The sequence below is a fragment of the Leptonychotes weddellii genome, chromosome 10 (assembly GCF_054177405.1).
Source record: "Leptonychotes weddellii isolate Sample4059 chromosome 10, ASM5417740v2, whole genome shotgun sequence".
NCBI classification, from domain to species: Eukaryota; Metazoa; Chordata; class Mammalia; order Carnivora; family Phocidae; genus Leptonychotes; species Leptonychotes weddellii.
In genome coordinates, this window is record NC_138378.1 from 87,257,125 (window position 1) to 87,264,456 (window position 7,332).

At 52.0% G+C, this 7,332-nt stretch overlaps 1 long non-coding RNA gene across 1 annotated transcript; it reads left to right on the forward strand.

Moving 5' to 3' along the window:
- Positions 1-3,136: 3,136 nt before the first annotated feature.
- LOC145715922 (uncharacterized) lies at positions 3,137-5,932 on the forward strand. The gene is made up of 3 exons (XR_014138199.1): positions 3,137-3,393; positions 3,630-3,731; positions 5,638-5,932. It is a non-coding gene; the product is annotated as an uncharacterized LOC145715922 (long non-coding RNA).
- The last annotated feature ends 1,400 nt before the right edge of the window (positions 5,933-7,332 follow it).

The window sequence follows — 7,332 nt, forward strand, 5'->3', positions numbered from 1 at the left end:
GACTGTCTCTCCTCCCACAGGCCAGGCCTCCCCCCGCCCCAGAGGACCGCCAGAGGGCTGCCCGTGGTGTCTTGCAGCTCAGCCCTCCTGCCCCGCTAGGCCATGCTCAGCCAGGTGAAGAGCTGGGGCTGCCCCAGCCGCACGCGGGAGGAGGCGAGGAGCGCGCCCTGCCACAGCTGACGTCCGCACCCTGGGCCCAGACCCAGGACTTGTCTTCAAGGCACCATCTGGTGCCTGCCAGGGCTGAGCAGGGACAGAAGCCTGGCACTGAGGCTCAGGGGACAGAGCTGGGAGGGGAAGTCACAGGGGCCCGCACGGCAGGTTTTGAGGGCCCCCTGCTGAGAGCGCACCTCATTGCCCCTTCTGCCACCATCACCCACTTGTGCGAAGTTAGAAGCTGGGGCTGAGGGATAAAGGAGCTGGAAGTGGTTAGCCCCCATCTCGGGCCGGCTTCCGCGTCCCTGACATCTAAGAGCATTCCCTTCTGGGGAAGCCAGAGGGCACAGCCAGATGGTCTCCAGCCCAGGCAGGCGTCCAGTTCCAGGCATCACAGCGGCCGCCGTGGAATGATGGGACAGAAGCTGGCACTGGGCATCAGGCCATGGATGGGCTGCCTGGGGTTGGCGCCCTGACTGGCTCTCTGCTCCTCCCAGGGGGCAGGCCATCCTCAGAGCATAGAGCCGGACAGGGTGGGAGGCTCCCCTGGGTGGGAACAAGCGCCCCCACCCCCCCGCCCCCACTGGGCAGGGCCCTCAGGACAGGGGCAGGTCACAGGGACTGGGGAGAGGAGGGCCGCCTGCGCCGGCCGCTTTGGAAGGGGCCAGTGGGTTGGAGAGAAGACAGAAGGGGAAGGGGAGGGGATTTGAAGATCAGGAAGGAAAGTGAGAGAGAAAAATGTGAGAGGGGAGAGGAGGAAGGAGAGGAGAGGTGAAAGGAAGGGTTGGTTGGGCTCCAGGTATCAGAGACCTCAAAATAACAGTGGCTCAAACAAGATGACAGTCTCTCTCATGTAAAGCTGTAGGTGATGGTCCCGGGCGAGGGCCAGAACCCAGGCTCCTTCTCCTTCTACCATTTCCCAAAATACAAGCTGCGGTGTGGAGGGAAGTGGTGGGCGAAGGGCACAGCCCTCACTTTTGGACCCGAATGGGAGTTGCACACATGGCTTCCTCCGCCGTGTCACTGATCAGAATGGAGTCACTGGGCTGCCTCTAGCTGCAAGAAGGGCTGAGGAAGGTAGGCTTCATTCTGAGCATCCTATGCATCCAGAGCAAAAAGCTCCATGAGAAAGGAGACAGTGGGTAATGGGGCAGAGGGAAATAAAGAGGAAGAGAAGCTCTCAGAGGGAGGAGGGAGGGAACAAGAAGGAAGGAAAGACTCTTGGGAGCAACTTGTACCTGTGGCCAGACCCGACCTCCCAGCACACCTGGACCCACCCCCAGGGCTTTGTCATAGGCAGGCTCCGTGAGGCTGGGAGCTCTTCCCCAGAGATGGATTAACCTGCCACCTGGACCCAGACATGGCGTGGGTTGAGGATACCTTGGCCACAGTCTCTGGAGAGGGGTCTGCCTCTCACAAAAGGAAACAAGATGAAGTGCAGGGTTTTACTTTCCTACTTAGCCAAGAAGAGGTTCCAGAGTGCACTTTGGTCATGAAGAAGGATGTGATGTCATACCGAGTAATATTCTTTCAGGATGTTAAGGAAGGAACTTGACCAGTTTTCTTCAAGATACATGAAAGTGCATAAACCTGGAATCATTTCACATATCAGTCAGACCCCTCTGGGCCACAAGTAACAGAAAACCCAAACAAAATATTTGATAAGAACGTTTATTATCTCTCAAAACAAGAGGTCCAGAGGAGGGCTTTTCTGGGATTGATTAAGTCAACAGCTCCATGGTGTCTGGGCTCTGGTTCCATTTCCTGGAAATTCTCACAGTTCTTCCTTTTGGTTATAACATGGTAGCTAGACCCCCAAGCATATTCTTCTAAATCTGCTTTCCAAGGAAGGAAGTATTCTCCTCACCAGAGCCATCTTATCTATGAGGGAATCCCTTTCCCAGAACCTCTTCATCAGAATTGTTTGGAATCAGAGTCTTTTCTTGGCTAGACTAGGTTACATCTCTATCCTTCAACCAACCATTGGCAAGGGTGAATAGGGTCACTCCTTCCCATGGGATGGCTGGTTTTGGCCAATCATGAGTCCTCGTCTGGGGCCCACTTTCTCTGAGCACGTTGCAGCTGGATCCTGAACAAAGACAAGTTCTGTTATCAGAAAAATAGGGAGCCATGGCTGCTGGTTAGGCTCAGGGCAGATGTTAATAATCAGCGTTCTTTTACTTAGACGGTCATTACCAATCAAACAAAGTTGGCAAGGAGATAAAGCCTGTGTGTCATCTCAGCCTTAGGTAATGGAAAGTAAGGAAGCCATAATTCAGGGCATCTTTAGTGACCTAGTCATCTTGTCATTGCTTCCTGTGAGGTCTTTAAATACATCTAAAAATACTTCTACAGTCCACCCCTCAAAGGGGGCAGGTAATTCCTTCCTTTTGAGTGTGGTCTTGATCTAGTAATTCATTTCCCGTGAACAGAAAATGGCAGAAGTGATGGTGTGTGGATTTTGAATGGTGTTATAAAAGGCAGCGTAGCTATTGCCTTGCTCTCTCTCGGATCACTTGTTCTGGGGAAGGCCAGCCACCATCCCGTGAGGATGCTCCTGCAGCCCTATGGAGAAGTCCCTGTGGGAAGGAACTGAGAGCTTCTGCCAACAGCCATGTGAGGAAGTCATTTCGGATGTGGATCTTCTGGCCCCACTCAAGTCTTCATATGACTGAAGTCCCTGTCAACATCTTGACTGCAATCTGAGGAACCACCCCCAAGCCAGAACCCCCCAGCTAAGCCACTTTCAAATTCCTGACTCACAGAAGCTATGAGATAATAAATGTTGATTGTTTGAAGCCACCAAGTTTTGGGGTGATCTGTTATGCAGTTAGGGCTAGGAATAGGGTGAAGTAAGTGAGGAACCCAGGGCACAAAATTTGAGGCCCAACCCTGAGAATGAGCCCCTCCTTAAATTTTGTGCCCCAGCTTCCTCACTCGCTTCCCACTCGTCCCGACCTTGTGTCTAGCACTACATAACCTTCCATGCCTCTTCCCATTTCCCAACATTCTCTAGCTTGCCCTTGGGGATCCTTGGGGTTCTGAAGAAGCTGGCTCCGTCTCTGGTTCCAAGGGTGGAGTGTGTGATTAAGCCTGTCGGCACATTCCAGTGCCCTTAGGTCTCAGTGACTAGATCAGCTGTGGCCTGTGACCCAGTCCTGTCTAATCAGAGGAGATATCAAGCCTTTTGCGAGGGATGCCGGGACAGATATGATTCCACTCTTGTCATGGAACAAGGTAAGTGTAACTGTGCCAGAGGGCCTCTGGCAGCTTCTTTGGGACCTCTGAGGAGAGCCAGTTTGGGGATAAAGCTCCTAGCAGGATCCAAAAAGACTGGGTCCCGGGTGACATTGTTCAGCTGCTAGGTTAGTGCTTACCTGAAGCCAGCCTCACCTCTGGACTTTCTAGCCCGGTGAGCTAATAAATTCCTTTAAAAAAATTTAAACCAGTTTGAATCTGGTTTTATGTTACAGGCAAAGGAAAGCACAAATGTGATGTTAAACACACAGAGGAGACCCCACATCAGTTACTCATACAGATGCTGCCAAGGATCCAGCTGTTCTGCACTGTGCCAAGTGAGTATCCAGATGTCCCGTGAAAGTGTTCTGGTTTCGGCCAGATGTTGAGTATCTTGTAGATGGAAGGTTAACATGATTTAATGCTAAAAAGCAAACTTCCTTCCCTGCCCCTTCTCCATCCCCCCGGTCTGGTGCCTGCCCACTCAGAGTCCCTTCCAGGTGGCCACGTCCCACCCGAGTCCTCAGGCAGATGTCCAATTTTGTAGCCTGTGATATACCCCCCAGTCCACTTGTCCCCTTCTTCCACAGCTACTTGGGCTGGGGATTGGTATCTAGCCCAGAGAGCCGGTCTAGAGGCTGGACAACCACCCACGTGTGGCCTGGCATGGAGGGATGAGCTGGGGCAATTGGTCTTTTTCTGTCTCTCGGATCTAAGACAGTCCTGAAGAAGGAAGGCGTTATAGGCAGAGCTGCGAAGCAGAGACAGGGCCGGGGGGAGAATAATCAGCAAGCGAAAGTTACGTGGGAGCCGAAGAGAAGACCAGGTGAGGCTACAAGGGAAGAGCTACGCCGGAGTCCAGAGCAAGAATAAGCTGGTTGGGAGTGAGAAGAGGCAGGATGGATTCACAGACAGAACAGACTCCCTGAGCGAGGGAGAGCGTCACTGAGAAGGAGACAGAGCAATTAGTCAGGCTAGGCTAGACTCGGTTGTGGGAACAAACAGTCCCAGATGCCAGCAGCTGACCCAGCAAGAGTTTAATCTTGAGCGCACACGACCTGTCCATCGAGGGTCCACAAGGACGACGCTGCATGCCCGGGGGCCATGAGAATTCAGACCTACAGAAGTTCCACCTTGGCAGGTGCTTCCATGGTTGCAGAGGCAGGGGAAGGAAATTCAGTCAACTGCCCATCAGCTATTAAGGCTTCTGCCCAGAGGTGACTCATGACCCTTCCGCTTACAATTTATGACCGTGCTTAATTTTAAAGGTGGGAGAGTCGTGCCATGCTACTGTGTGCGTGAAAAGACGAGAAACAGGAATGTTCTTGGCCAGCCTTGGTGAGGTCTAGAGAAAGGGCAGCTAGAGAGCCGCTTCCAACTCCAGAGGTCTGGATCTCACGAGGCCCTGCCATACCGTGGTCCGGATTTGTACTCACACAAGATCTTCATCACCCTTATTGCCCCATGCATGCCTTGCAACACCCACTACCCTCCACACACACATTTGCTTATTTCTTGTAACTTAAGACCTCACTCCAGGGACTTCATATTTCCTTTGAATGTTCCTTTCTCAACTGGGGACTCCGTCTCTCAAAAGCCTAAAGCCAGCACAAAACATCATTGTGTCTCTGTTTTATAACAAGGTGGGGATCTCCAGGCCTGCCTGCCTCAGGAATGTCAGAGAAGACTGCTGGAAACTCTATTTGCACACACCAACACTTAGTAGGTTCCCTGGCAGGTAGTAATACAAATCCATAAAGTTTTCTAGTGCTGTTAGCTAAGCACTGTGCTAAGAGCTTCATCCGAATTCCTTCATTTAAAATACTTTCAACCTCACTTTGCTGGTGAAGAAACTATGGCATAGAGAGGTAAGCAACTCCCTTGAGGTCTGATTTTTGTATCCGTGCTCCTCACATTCTAGGACACACCCAAGAGAGATGGTGAGGAGGGTTTTGGGGCTGATGGGCCAGGTCTGGGGGACTGAGATTGATCTTTGGGGAAGGAAGAAGGGTAGATGCTTCTCCAGGTGGGTAAAAAGCTTACCTCCAAGGAGGAGAGACAATCTGGGAGAAACACACTTAATGGGGCAGGGCGTGGTATCCTTCAGATGCCCTTTGGCCCAGATTCAAGTCCTTCTTGGAGAAGATTAAAGAAACTAAAAAAATAAATAAATAAAAAATAAGCCGTCTTTGAGCATATATAGTGATCAGATTGTGGTCTCTAAACATCTTTCCTCACTCAAAGGAACCAAGGCTTCTTGGAGAATTAATTGGCTGTTTCCAGGTCTGGAGCAGGAAATATATAAGAGAAGCCCAGAACGTCTTGTACCAGAAGCCAAGAAAGCTATCCAACACTACTGGGGTCATGTCAAAAGGACACAGGTGCCAACTTGAAGGAGAACCTACTAGACAGAAGGGGATCATTTGTGCATCAAAATCAAAACTAAACAAATAAACAAAAACCTTGCAATGTATTGCAACACATCCATTGTTTTAAAAATCCATAAATGATAATAATAAAAAAAGACATTTGGAGGATGCTTACGGGAAACTAACTCACTATTCTGAGAACTGATAAATAAAGAGAAAGAAATTGTTTAAAAGCTGATTTTGGGGCCTCCCAAAAATAAAGTGAATTTGAGGCCTCGTTGGAAGGCTTCTCATGTACTCCCAAGACTCTCCCTCTGGCTTTCTCCTGGCCTGAATTTCCACCATTAGAGATCCATTTCTTTGGGTGAAGAACACCCTGAGCTGGCTCTCCAAAGTTCTCTCCAAAGTTGAGCTTCTCGGTAGCCCCATCAGATGGTATCCGTTCCAGCAGGTGGAAAGAAGGGCGGAAATGTATATTTTATTGTACATCCCAGGTGATTTGGACCCAGGTGATTCTGTCCCCATTTTCCGGGAGACCCTGGGCCAGGGCTCCTGGATCTTTCCTAGTAGCCTGTGTGACTTGCTGTTCCAGCAGTGCTGGACTGTCATAGCTGAGTGCTCCCAGCTTCTGCAAACTCTCGCAGGCCCCTCTCCCTGGGACCTCTTTACCACTGCCAGGCCCTTCCTTGTGTGGGGAGCTGGCACCACGGAGAAGGGACCCAACCACATGGGTCCCAGTAGGAGCTCTGAGCTGCTTACTTCTCCCCTCTCCCGCGGCTTCCTGAGCTGTCCTGACATGCCCAGCATCTCATGTGACAACCCACTCACTCCTGGCCCCTGGCACTTGACACCGCTTCTTGGGCTCTCCTGGGCCTGGGACCGTGCATCTCAGTGGAGGGATTCCTCTCTCCTCCCTGGTGCCCTCACAGGACCCTTGTCCCTGGGCAGGAAGTTCTTTGTAGCCCAGCCGATCAGCTCTGCATCTCAAATGGATTTAGGGTTGATCTGTTCTCACTCTGGCGTCTGCTAACCACCTCTCGCTGTCCTCTTTCCCACCCGATCACCTCACCAGCCCCTTCCTATCCCCTGGACCTCTCCCAATCCCTCCCTCCTGCTTCACGGCCCTCCCCTGCTGAAAGGAGCATCTGTATTCCAGGCCTGAGCCCATCCTTCTGCTGATACCCCTCAGCCCACCTCTTCCCCAGGGACTGAGCACCCGATTTGGGGTTGACCTTCCGAGTGCCATCCCCACACGCTTGGCCCTTGACTAATGGCCCTGGGTTCGGAGCTCTTAGCTCTCCTCTTCAGACACCTGGCCTTCGCCTGACCCCACGGGCAGGCCTGGGCACCAGCCCTGGCCGACCCTGGCCGGCCTTGTCCCCCTGCCACCCAAGCCTGGGTTATGACATCTTTCCAGTGAGCGGCTCTGATTTGAGAAGGCACCCACGGGCATGTGCACACACTAGTGCGCGCGCACGCACCCCCTCCTCGTCCCGACACCTCACCCGCTGGCCGTGTTTATTTTCCTTCCTCTAATTTCCCCTTTAGAACAAACACCAGTCTTGTTACA